A 13,627-nucleotide genomic window follows, 5' to 3' on the forward strand; every position below is an offset into this window, starting at 1 on the left:
CTAGGAAAACATGATGACCCTGTCTGTAAGTTATTACAAGCAAGTAGATGAAGATGTATAAATAATCCCATAGACACACTCCTAAACCTTGTGGACAGCCTTCCCAGAAGAGTTGGAGCTGTTATAGCAATATAAATATATACCGTATATACAGTAACTCACAAAAGTGAATACACCCCTCACGTTTTTGTAAATATTTTATTATATATTTTCATGTGACAACACTGAAGAAATTACACTTTGCTACAATAAAAAGTAGTGTGTGCACAGCTTGTATAACGGTGTAAATTTTCTGTCCTCTAAAAATAACTCAACACACAGCCATTAATGTCTAAACCCCTGGTAACAAAATAACAAAAGTGAGTACACCTCTAAGTGAAAATGTCCAAATTGGGCCCATTTCCCTCCTCGGTATCATGTGACTCGTTAGTGTTACAAGGTCTCAGGTGTGAAGGGGGAGCAGGAGTGTTAAATTTGGTTTTATCGCTCTCACTTTCTCATACTGGTCACTGGAAGTTCAACATGGCACCTCATGGCAAAGAACTCTCTGAGGATTTGAAAAAAATAATTGCAGCTCAACATAAAGATGGCCAAGGCTATAAGAATTTTGCCAAGACCCTGAAACTGAGCTGCAGCATGGTGACCAAGACCATAAGTGGTTTAACAGGACAGGTTCCACTCAGAACAGGCCTCGCCATGATCGACCAAAGAAGTTGAGTGCATGTGCTCAGTGTCATATTCAGAGGTTGTCTTTGGGAAATAGACGTATGAGTGCTGCAGAGGTTGAAGGGGTGGGGGGGTCAGCCTGTCAGTGCTCAGACCATATGCCTCACACCGCATCAAATTGGTCTGCATGACTGTTGTCCCAGAAGGAAGCCCGCAAACAGTTTGCTGAAGACAAGCAGACTAAGGACATGGATTACTGGAACCATGTCCTGTGGCCTGATGAGACCAAGATAAACTTATTTGGTTCAGATGGTGTCAAGTGTGTGTGGCGGCAACCAGGTGAGGAGTATAAAGACAAGTGTGTCTTGCCTACAGTCAAGCATGGTGGTGGGAGTGCCATGGTCTTGGGCTGCATGAGTGCTGCCGGCACTGGGGAGCTCCAGTACAATGAGGGAACCATGAATGCCAACATGTTCTGTGACATACTGAAGCAGAGCATGATCCCCTTCTTTTGAAGACTGGGCCGCAGGGCAGTATTCCAACATAACGACCCCAAACACACCTCCAAGGTAACCACTGCTTTCCAAAAGAAGCTGAGGGTAAAGGTAATGGACTGGCCAAGCATGTCTACAGACCTAAACTCTATTGAGCATCTGTGGGGCATCCTCAAACGGAAGTTGAAGGAGCACTAGGTCTCTAACATCCACCAGCTCTGTGATGTCATCATGGAGGAGGGGAAGAGGACTCCAGTGGCAACCTGTGAAGCTCTGGTGAACTCCATGCCCAAGAGGGTTAAGGCAGTGCTGGAAAATAATGGTGCCCACACAAAATATTGACACTTTGGGTCCAATTTGGACATTTTCACTTAGGGGTGTACTCACTTTTGTTGCCAGGGGTTTAGACATTAATGACTGTGTGTTGAATTATTTTTAGGGGACAGCAAATTTACACTTATACAGTTATACAAACTGTACACTCACTACACAAAGTGTAATTTCTTCAGTGTTGTCACATGAAAAGATAAAAAATATTTACAAAAATTTTTACAAAAATGTTTTGATATACTGTATATATTTGTGTGTGTGTGTGTGTGTGTGTGTGTGACACATACAAATGTTTTGCCTTTCATTTCTATTTTAAACTGATCAGGTTGTTTACAAGGCGAGGGTTTAAAAATAACTTACAATCCTAAGAAACAAAACTTTAATACAGGGTGCTTCCATGCCACAGGGTGTGCTCTGCGTGCTGGGCTGTCTAATAAGAAGGCCCCACACTATCTCTACTCTTGTTAACTACTCCTGCAAATTGAAATTGAATATGGCACCATCTGTACAGGAGAAGGGGAAGGTCTCCCTCTCCCGTATTTACCTGACTCATTCAGTTCTGTGCACTGGTATGCAGTCATGTTGGAACAGGAAGGGGTCATCCCCAAACTTGAGATGCTGCAATTCATGTCTGTATTCACAGCATAATGCCCTGTACACACGGTCGGAAATTTTGACCATGTATAGGCTCTATCAGACTTTTTCCATCGGAATTTCTGACACACAAAGCTTGAGATTTGGATATAAATTTTTCCAATAACAAAATCCGATCGCGTAAATTCCGATCATGTATAGACAATTTCGACGCACAAATTGCCATGCATTCTCAGAATAAAATACGAGACGGAAGCTATTGGCTACGGGCTATTGAATTTCCTCTTTATAGTCCCATTGTACGTGTTGTACATCACCGCGTTCTTGACCATCAGAATTTCCGACAACTTTGTGCGACCGTGTGTATGAAAGGCAAGTTTGAGCCAACATCCGTCAGAAAAAAATCAGAAGGATTTTGTTGATGGAATGTCCGATCATGTGTACAGTGCATAAGAGTTAACCAATTCCTGAATATTTGGAGTACCAGACCCACAATCACCAGCTGCTAACACACAGAGCTAAATATGAATGTAGCACCGGTACTCCTAACGAGTACGCGCTATATGTTAAATTTAGTTTTTGCCCAAAACTGTAATGAGTTTTAGGGCTAACTGTGCTAAATTGTACTTTGGCATTAGTTTGGCTGGGCTGTATAGAAGTTCTGCCTGTTCATAGGTGGGGTTGTACACCTGTGGGAGGCTATAGAACACAGTCTGGTTGGACGCATTGGGTACCAATCTCTGTCTTGGAACCAATCAGTGGGCATTTGTCTCACTGCATAATTCGGGAAGGGGTACTTAAGGTACCGAAGCCACATGGTTTGGGGTTCCTGTCCAGAAGTTGTTGCTGACTCCGTGGTCTTGGTCCTCCTGACCAGCTCCCAGGGGCCCTCATGGCCTGGGGTGCAGATCCATCAGTTTCCGAGCCTCGGAACTGGCAAGTTCAAGGTGCAGTAACTGGAAGGAGGATTCTAAGGTGTTCCGTGCCGTCTCGGGTTTTGGAGAGGCCCAGCACCTTTACACGTGACCAGGGGAGGACTCTGTAAAAGAGCCACGCACAAGGCTGGCTGCTCAGTAAGAACCTGGATGCAGAGCTGCCATGGACATTGATTGAATCCACAATTCTTACGTTATCGCCGGACCGGCTGAAAGATTCTGGTACAGTAAGAAAAGTTCCTACTTCCACACTTCCAGTTGTAACTAAGTTTCCAACCAAGTCTGTGTGAGAAACTTTGAAAAGCTAGAATTACCTTTTGGCTGCTAAACCCAAAACTTAAGGATTTATCCAACAGTTAAAGAGTCCAGTTGTGAGCAGCTGTTCCCTGGACTGTGTACATAGAGAGAGACTTTTATTGGAGTCAACAGTTCCAAGCACCTGAGCTAAACTCTACCCCGATGCCCTCTATTCCCAACTTAGAGACTGAGTTTGTTCAACCGTTTTATGCAAAATAAAAAATCCTAACAAGGAATTCAAGTGTCGGCCTCTACAGTTACTGGGTTATCAACCCTGGGAACCCCTAGACAAGAACAATGAGTACGAGCTGGAGGAGGTAATCGGTAAGCCCAGAAAAATTCAGCCGCTCCTTTGGGGGTAAGTGCTACATGAAATATTTATGAAATATTTTATATTTACTTGTCCAAAAGTAAAAATCCAGAAATGTTATTTTTTATTCCTAAATGTGACACTATACTGTACATTCCCTTTAATATATGAGACGTTGCTGTTTAATACCTTTAATGGGATTAAGGTTTTCACTTCCTTATGTTTTTAAAAAATATAAGATGGTGGTTCTTTAGCTAGTCATGTTTATTGAGAGCATGATACTTTTGCTTTTGCTTTGTTATCTTTTTCCTTTTAGCAGTTTCAGTGAAATGTAGCTGATACCAAGCATGGTAGACATAGAAGGATGTGCCTTGTTGTTTTACCAGCATAATTAATTAAGCTGTTTTTATTTTGGTTAAGATACAGAGTTTATAATCTAAATGCATAACCTGTGAAAGTTAAGCAGTTCAACAATTAGCTTCACTATAAAGAAAATTTCCTAGCACTATAAAACTGCATGGACTTCAAACCTTTTCTTGTTCAGTGGTGGTAGTAGTAGATTTCTGTAGTAGGGCATAATTTCTAGATTCCCTACAGAGAGTTGTAGTTTTAATTAGTGATTCAAATTAAATCCCTGTTGCTCCATGTCGATTTGGAAAGCATACTCTGTTGGAGGTGTCTGGGAACAGTTGCTGTACTGTGATTTGGGCATTAAAACAATCCTATTTCTATGTTACCAATACAGAAAGAGGGTCCTTCTGTAAAAGAAGCTTTACATTAATACTTGGGGCAGACGGTGTTTTAAATCATTGCTCTCATAAAGAGCTCTAGGCAAGCGGTCTTGCTAACAGACACTTATGTACGTTGGATAGCTGGGTGCTGTGGTTCCTCCCACGGGCTGCTAACTCATTGAAAGACATAGTTGTGACATAGTGGCCAGTAGGAAGGAATACAGTATTCAGCATGAGACAAGCTATCTGATACACTGGAAATGTCAGGTAGCAGAGGCACCTGCAGATTTACCACACAGACTTCCAGAGAAAAATCTGTATAATTTTTCGGGGTGAACATTTTTTTTTACTTTGTTAGTTTGATCGATAGTTAGATTGCACATCACTCCCATGTATTGACAAATATGTGCAAATGTGTTTTTTTATTACAGATAGGTGCAATCATGTTTGATCATAAATATGTACAATCATATCAGATTAGTAAAAAAATATTTGAAGGCCATATTTGGTTGATATGATTTAACCTAAAAAATGTTAAACCAGGACATAAGTGACTGTATGGATTTCAGTTGAAATTAAAAGAAAAAAAAAAAAAAGAAAAAAAAGGAGGGTGGTCGTTTATAATTTTTAGGAGAGCTTTAAGGCTACATGCCTACGGAAGTTTTAAAAAATGAGCTGCAAAGCTAGTACCAACGCGAGGAAAAAAGCAGTGTTAAAAATGCAATCTTTTGCATTGGCGTCAATGCGAATTTAGCCAAGCTAGCTTTCAGCCGCGTTTCCCTATGGGAGCCCTTTGATTTGAATAGAAGTCACACCAGAGGTTGGATCCAGATAATCCGACTTGCGGTGTGACTTGTGTGCTGAGAATCTTTAGGGGGGAACCCCGACAAAATTTTGCGTGAGGTAAACATGTTCTCTGCACCTTATCTCAGCTACATAAACCCCAGCGATAAGGAGGATCACGGCTGATCTCTGTTTTATAAACGGACACCTTAACCCCTTGATTGCCCCCTAGTGTTAACTCCTTCCCTGCCAGTGACATTTGCACAGTAATCAGTACATATTTATAGTACTGTATAAATGTCAATGGTTCCAAAAGTGTCCGATCAGTCCGCTGCAATGTCAGTCACGATAAAAATCGCAGACCACTGCCTATACTAGTAAAAAAAAATAATAATAAAAATGCCATAAATCTATCCCCTATTTTGTAGCCGCTATAACTTTTGCGCAAATCAATCAATATACGCATATTGCGATTTTTTTCAAATCAAAAATATGTAGAAGAATACACATCGGCCTAAACTGAGGAAAACATTTATTTTTTTTTGGTTTTTAAATTGGGATATTTATTATCGAGAAAAAAGTAAAAAATATTTAGTTTTTTTCAAAGTTGACGCTTTTTTTTGTTTATGGTGCAAAAAATAAAAACCACAGAGGTCATTTGGGTACAGCGTTGCATGACCGTGCAATTGTCGTTCAAAATGTTATAGCGCTGAAAGCTGAAAATTGATCTGGGCAATAATGGGATGAAAATGGCCTGTATTAAAGTGGTTAAATGACCCCGTAGAAGGAGTGTTGTCAGTTCAAATTTGAGGCCTTGCTGGTAGAATTAATGAAATAATGCCTGGCCTTGCACTCCAAGCAGATAAGAGCTCACAGCTTCCTTTTCAGGCCTTTCCCCTATTTTATAAATATGTGATCATTTTAAATGTAAGTGTGTTTATGGCAAAGATCCCCAACCAGTGAAAAAAGTTTATTACACAAATAAAGTACATAATGCAGTATATGGTAAATGCACTTATATTTATGTGTTATTGTCAGGCATTCTGCTTTGGTGTCATGTATAAACCACTTTGCTATTGTGGGGATTGAGGAGATTCAGAACAGCTTCCCTAAGCATTAAACTGTTGTCATTTCTAGGTCTTTACTCAAATAGAATTTTTACCACCTCTTTTGGATCATCTTTATTATTTATCAGTTTTGATATTAAGCAGGGTATGGTTTTTGGGAGTCCGGGGACAATTAATTATGCTACTGCTATTGGGTCTGTCCTGTGAATGTTTTGTTATTCTGGATTGTATGTTTGTATGGGTAGAGCTCTCTTATATGTTATTACATTTTTCATGCGTTTACTGTATATTTACTTTGAAACATTTTATGTACTGTATTACCTTTCTTATTATATCTATCGTACAGTGAGAGAGGAGATCATGGCGTTTTATAAATAAGTAATAATTACAATTATTTACGGTGACATGTCTTATGCATTACATTGTAGACCATGGCTGTCTGAATTTTTTAAGGCATTTTCCATTAATTATACATTTCCCATAAGCATGAACAGCAAGCATCAGTTTTCTAGTTTGCAGAATGCCATCTATTAGCATCATTACCAAAAGGCTTGTTGTTTGTAACATATCTTACAAGAGGGGCTGTCACTTGCTATAGCTGTATGTTGTTTGCTTGAAGACTAAGGCTAAGAAACTCTATCAGTTGTCAATGATATTGCTTTTAATGCATTTGTGTAAAGTCCTGGAAAAAAATAAAAATAAAATACAAAGCAATATTTTTGAAATATTTCCCCATTTCCCTATGTGATTCCTCAGAAAAACTGTGTTAACATAACATTGGATACATGACATATAGACAATACAGTATGCAGGGATTAACCCCATTCATAAAAGTGTTAATTGCACTGATGTGTGTGTCTGAGTTTAATTTCATGCTTCAGCTGCATGTATGTGAGGTCCACCACCAAATGACGATGATCAGGATGTGATGCTCCCCTGGGACGGGCTACCTTAATGTCAATGTGTGTTGAAGCTTTACTTCTGCCTTTTCATCCATAAAATACAATTAGCAAGGTGTTATCGGGATATTGCCAGGGTGTATGTGCACAACAGTTTTTTTACTTGTCAGTTATGAGACTCAGTGGACACTGATTAGTCTCAATGGATAAAGAATTCTTAACTAAAGACAAAATGAACACCTGAATGAGGGAGACTTTTGCAGCTTTCACAAAGGACATCTCCAATTCACAGAAATAAAGCTGAACATGTAATTGCCATTCAATATAACAACTGTCTAATATTACATAAAAAATGCAAATTAATACACCATAAAAAGTCAAATCATAGGAATAAGTGCATCTAGAAAGTGCCTGTAACTTCAAGAACAAAAGTGTAAACTAGTCATTCTGGTCAGTGCTTGAAATAACCAAACTGACATTTAAATTAAGTGTATTTTATTCAGATTGACTCACATCTATTGTATATTTGAAAGTACATTAGCCAAGAGTAACAGTGTGGACAGTTAGGGTATACCTGATGACATCTTGACCAAATATGTATATTGTTCTGCCTCTCCAATCTAAGAACTGCAAGTTTGATCTCTATAACTGAGCCAGTTGTGGCAAGATAGCTGTAATTTGCAGTCTTAGTAGAATTAGCAGACAGAGACTCGATCCAAACAACATCTTGCAGATCATAGAAATTTTTAATCCAAAACGTTTGCAGAACTTCACAGATGAACATCAGGTAAAAAAACATACTAGCTCCAGCAATTACATGTACTCAGAACAGAAACTAAAGACACACCAAAAAGAGGATGTAACCAGCAATACAGAGCATCTCCTAGCTATGGCGGGAGGAAGAGACACAATTATTTAAAGGCAAACAAACATCAATGCATGTGTAACATGATACTCTCCATTAAAATCTAAAATTTCAAATATTAAACAATTGAGAATCAAGTCAAAACATCATGTCAAGAATCAGTTATATTTTGTGCATTTAGGAAAGAATCCCAGACTTTTTTTTTAAAAACAATCTACTGAGCTGGCCAGAACCAGCTCTTGAGGGTATCTTCCACAATTTCTCAGCTCTTATTGTGAAGAAGTCTGTATTCTGTATTTGGAGGTTAAATCACTTTACCTCCACATCTAAAGAGTGCTGTCTTGTCCTCTGTGATGACCTTAAAGTGAATAAGTCTACACCAAGTTCACGATATGGACCACTTATGTATTTATACATGTTCATTATATTCCCCCTCAAGCCCCATACACACAGGCTGCATATCAGACAGTATTGGCCAGTTCAATAGAAACTAACTGACATTCAGCCCGTGTGTACAGCAGCTGGTCCAACAGAAACCAGCTGAATGTCCGGTTTCTGTCAAAGAGGCATGACCAAAAAAGGTCTGCTGATGGCAATCCGATCAGCGCTCTCATCCAATGGCTAAAAGCACTGATCGGTGTGTTTTGGCGGGGCTAGCCCCCTGTCAGAACAGAATAGCTCAGCTGGGAGATTAATGTACTAACATTGGATTGTTAGTACAGGATCTCCTCCTGAGCTCTTCAGTTGATTTTCATTCAGCTTGTTGTGTGTACTCATAGCTGAGCTCCTCCATGCCTCATATCATTTTGGCTGCCCTTTTCTGTACTCTCGCTAGTTCTGCAATATCCTATTTGTGAACTGGTATCCAAAACTGAACTGCATATTCTAGATGAGGTCTTAATGATTTGTACTGAGCAAAAGATGTATGTCTTTCTCACTGCAGTCTATACCTCTTTTAATACCAGAAAGCTCATTTTAAAAACTGCAGCTTGGCATTGTATGATATTATTAAGCTTATGACCAGAACACCCAGATCCTTCTCCACCATTGATTTCTCCAGTTGTGCTCCCCGAGTATGTATGATGCATGTTTTTATCCCTCCCCCCAAGTGCGTAACTTTATATTTATCAACATTAAACCTCATTTGACACATAGATGCCCAATTAAACAGTGCATAATCCAAATGGTGCATAATGCAAACATTAACATACTGTAAAACTTTACAGTCTCTACTGGAGTCTGTAAGATGGTACAGAGGACAGTTTATGAGTATAGGTTCTGAGAGAAGACAGCAACATGCATTACTCCTTCTTACCTCCCTTTGAATCAAATCATTGGTTTAGAAGCTGAATCCTCTTCAATGGTGAGAGGTCATTTGCAGATGTACCATCTACAACACCATTCATGGACCTCAGTATTGGTTGTGAATTGATCAACAACATGGATAAGACTTGAAATAGCACACACAACGGAAGACCATTTGGAAAGGCGTTCAAAACAATGAATCTCATCCTTGACTTCTCAGTGATTTTGAGGGTAATTAGCTCTGTTTTCTTTGTAAGATTCGGGGTCAACCAGTTCAAATGCAAAGTCAGTGTGAATTGTAATGTGATCATTATTCAAAATGTCGGTTGGGGACAGCCTTGAAAGTTTCCAAAAAGCAGTGTCTGGTATTGCACAAGTGCCACAATTAGCTGGTGACATTGATTAGGAGTGTAGACTTTTCTGATGCGCTCTGCTCTGTTACTGATATACACATAGAACTGTTTTGTTTGGTTCTATATGTATCCCAACACTATCTTGCTGTGTGTGCAAGAGTTAAAGTTTATTTCAAAGTGTATTTCACATTTAATAAGCTCAGAAATCTCAACAGCTAACATAACTGCACTAAGTTCAAGCTTTAAAATAGTATGTGCTGGTTTTGGGATCAGTTTAGCCTAAGGCCCCTTTCACACTGGGGCGGTATTCAGGCGTTACAGCGCTAAAAATAGCGCCTGTGTAGCGCCTGAAAAAAACCGGCCCCTTTCACTCCAGTGTGAAAGCCAGAGGGCTTTCACATTGGAGCGGTGCGCTGGCAGGACAGTGAAAAAAGTCCTGCTAGCCGCATCTTTGGAGCGGTGAAGGAGCGGTGTATTCACCGCTCCTAAACCGCTCCTACCCATTGAAATCAATGGGACAGCACTGCAATACCGCTGGCAAAGCGCCGCTTTGCGGGCGGTTTTAACCCTTTTTCGGCTGCTAGCGGGGGTTAAAACCACCCCGCTAGCGCCCGCAGACCGCCGCTAAAATGACGGTAAAGCGCCGCTAAAAATAGCGGCGTTTTACCGCCGACGCCCGCACCGCCCCAGTGTGAAAGGGGCCTTACAGAGCCCAAAGCCCCACGGCAGTTATTGCTTCAATGGAAGCATCAAAGAAAACATAGACCCCCTTTCTGGTGGCATTCATGAGAGATGCATGAATGTAAGATCATGGTATCTGAATTTGTTCTAGTTTTTTGTGGGATACTTTCCATGATTCCCATCTTTGCTGTTTCCCTCTGGGTAATGGGATGTCCCAATATGTGTTTTCATAAGAAAGCTGTCTTAGCCCTTGTACACATGGTCGGACATTCCGCCGAAAAATGTCCGATCGGATCGTGTTGTCGGATAATCCGACTGTGTGTGGGCTCCATCGGACGCAATAGCCGACGGACAAAGTTTTAGAGCTGGGCTATAAAACTTTCTGACAACATGATCTGATAGGACTTTTTATGATTGTGTGTAGAGAATTCCGATCAGACAGTGCCACGCATGCTCAGATCAAATTCCTAGACCAAAGCTATTAGCTACTAGCCTGAACGTAGTCCCATCATAACGAAATAACATCATCACGTTATGTACGATTGGATTTTCCAATAACTTTGTCCGACCGTGTGTATACAACACAAGTTTTTGGACAAAATCCGTCGGACAAAATCCGACAGATTTTGTTGTCGGAATGTCTGACTGTGTGTACAAGGGCTAAGACGTATCTAACACTGAATTGTAAAGGGTGCTTTCCCAGATTCTAGAGGAACGTCGATGCTGTTCACAGTAGACAAGTGCACACTGAAATATTTTGTTTCGGAATTTAGTTTTCGTCCGAAAAATACATTTATTTAGTTACTCCCGAAATTCGTTTTTATTTATTTTGTTTAGTTAAAAAATGCATTCGTCCAAAAATCCAAAATAATTAAAGCGGGATTCCACCCTAAAGTGGAACCTCCGCTGATCGGATCCATCCCCCCCTCCGGTGTCACAATTGACACCTTTCAGGGGGGAGGGGGTGGAGATACCTGTCAAAGACAGGTATTTTCACCCACATCCGGGCATAGACTCCCACGGGAGTCTACGCCATTTCCTGCCCTGCCGCGCTGTCTGCTGGGACACACACGGGTCCCAGTGACAGCGCAGAGATTTCCTATTGCGCGGCGCGGCTCGCGCATGCGCAGTAGGGAACCGGGAAGTGAAGCCGATTCGCTTCACTTCCTGATTCCCTCACCTAGAATGGTGGCGGCAGCAGCCAAGGGCCGAGCGATCGATCGGCCTCGGCTGCCGGCATCGCTGGAACCCGGGACAGGGGAGTGTCCATTTATTAAAAGTCAGCAGCTGTAGTATTTATAGCTGCTGGCTTTTAATATTTTTTTTTTTGGTGGAATCCCTCTTTAAGGTCGAATCTGTCATTGAAGCCTATGCTGTCGAATGTTCTAAGAAGATTTGACGGAGCAGCTAAACTGTATGACACCGCAAAAGTAAATTTCCAGTCGAATGTTCTGCTTACAAGCTATAATAGAAATCTAATGTTGTATGACACTAGTAATAATTATATTTACTAGTCAACCAACATTAGAATTCTTCTATAGCCTATGGGCAGAGCATTTGACCATAAATGTCCACTCGCAGTGACTGCTTCGTCGAATCTTCATGACAAATCTTTTCTCTCTATGTTGAATAATCTTGGACTAATAGAGTTAGGTTAGGCACATTCGACCCTATTTTTGCTATTGTCTCTATAATGTTGAATCTTTTCTCTCTATGTCGAATCTTTTCTCTCTATGTAGAATAATCTTGGACTAATAGAGCTAAGGTTAGGCACATACAGCCACAGGTTCGATGGACACAGATTGCTATTGTCAGCGTCATGTCGAATCTTCTATCTATATCGAACTGTTGTCACAACGAAAACAAAAATACAGCATTTGTTTATGGTGGATCTTTCCGTTTTCGGGTTCTGCGCAATCGTTATAGTTTGTTAAAGCGATAACGAAAATACCCGAAATTCGGACGAAAATGCATTCGCACAAAAATGAATGCACATGTCTAGTTCACAGTAGACAAAACTCCTAGTTTCTTGAAGGGCTTGTCACAAGCCAATAGTTGAAATGTGAACATGTCTTGTTCTTGTCTACCTATGTTCCTTGCTTGAATCCCTTTACACTAACAGCATAGTTATTAGCTGGAAATACTTTCATTACCTTGTATCTTGTTAGAGACACATTTGTGAAGCCTGACCTTGGCAGTGGCAAGCATATCCTGAGTTCTCTTCTCTTAGATCTATTGCTTAATTTTCTGAGCCTGTCATCTCTGTAGAAATTCATGCACATTAGATCTGAATTTTTTTGTTCACATTCTTGAACTGTTCTTCTCAGCCTATACATTGCTACAGCAGAAGATGGGCTGTTACTGAAAACATGTACTTTCATTTGGTGGTTGCAAAACCATCAGAACCTGAGGAAGTTTATTTTCTCTTCCCAAACGATGAAACAGTGGAACATTTGCTGAATGTCAGCCATAACAGCAACTGGTTCTTGTCTGAATTACAGCAAAACGCCTATAATGTTGTCGTTTAGATCAGGCCTAGTGAGAAGGACATCGTTGAGGGAAACACCTTCTAGCACTTGCGTCAAAGACCACTCTGATCTGGCTTGCAAGAATGGTACACGCCAAAGCATTGATTCCTCTCCTGCCCTGAGAGGTGGTGCAAGCTCAGCATTATCTCTTGCAAACACCTTCTGCACAAAGTCAACAAAGTGTTTTTTCATCTCAGGTTTTCTGTTCAGGGTATATTGTAAAGAAGTAAATTTTGCATGCTGAACATTGTTTAGTAGTTTCTTTCTTGAGGCACGAAATGGTAGGGGTGCTACCTATCTGTTGGAATTCTCCTTATATAACTCCTTACTCAAAATGTTTAGGAACTCCTTGTCTTCCATGGTAGCTCAATGTCTTTAGTTGGTGCCAACATTATCATCCCAGAAATTAATGTTCTTGTTATCGCCTTTTGTGAATAATTTTTGCATGTCTTTACTTCAAAGCCCATCTTTGGCACGGTAATGATGTGGGCACTGCTTGAAACAAATAAAGCAATCATTTGGCAGGATGCGTGTCTTATGAGAAGAAACTGTGGACGGCCTCCTGATTTTACCCAAATAGATGCCTATGATGACCCATCCTAGGTTCAGGCATTGAGCATATAGTGCGCCATTTAACCTATTGATTTATTGGTGAGCCTAGATTACCCTTGGGATGTCTCTGCTGAGAAGCAGGAAAATATTGTAATTTTGTCAAGAGCTAGTATGTGGTTAGCTATGCCTCTCAAGTGAGAGTGATGAGAGATGACTGTAGGAATAGGGATCTCCTCT

Source organism: Lithobates pipiens, unplaced genomic scaffold, assembly GCF_037356315.1.
Source record: "Lithobates pipiens isolate NorthernLeopardFrog02 unplaced genomic scaffold, aLitPip1_a1.2 Scaffold_16, whole genome shotgun sequence".
Lineage (NCBI taxonomy): Eukaryota > Metazoa > Chordata > Amphibia > Anura > Ranidae > Lithobates > Lithobates pipiens.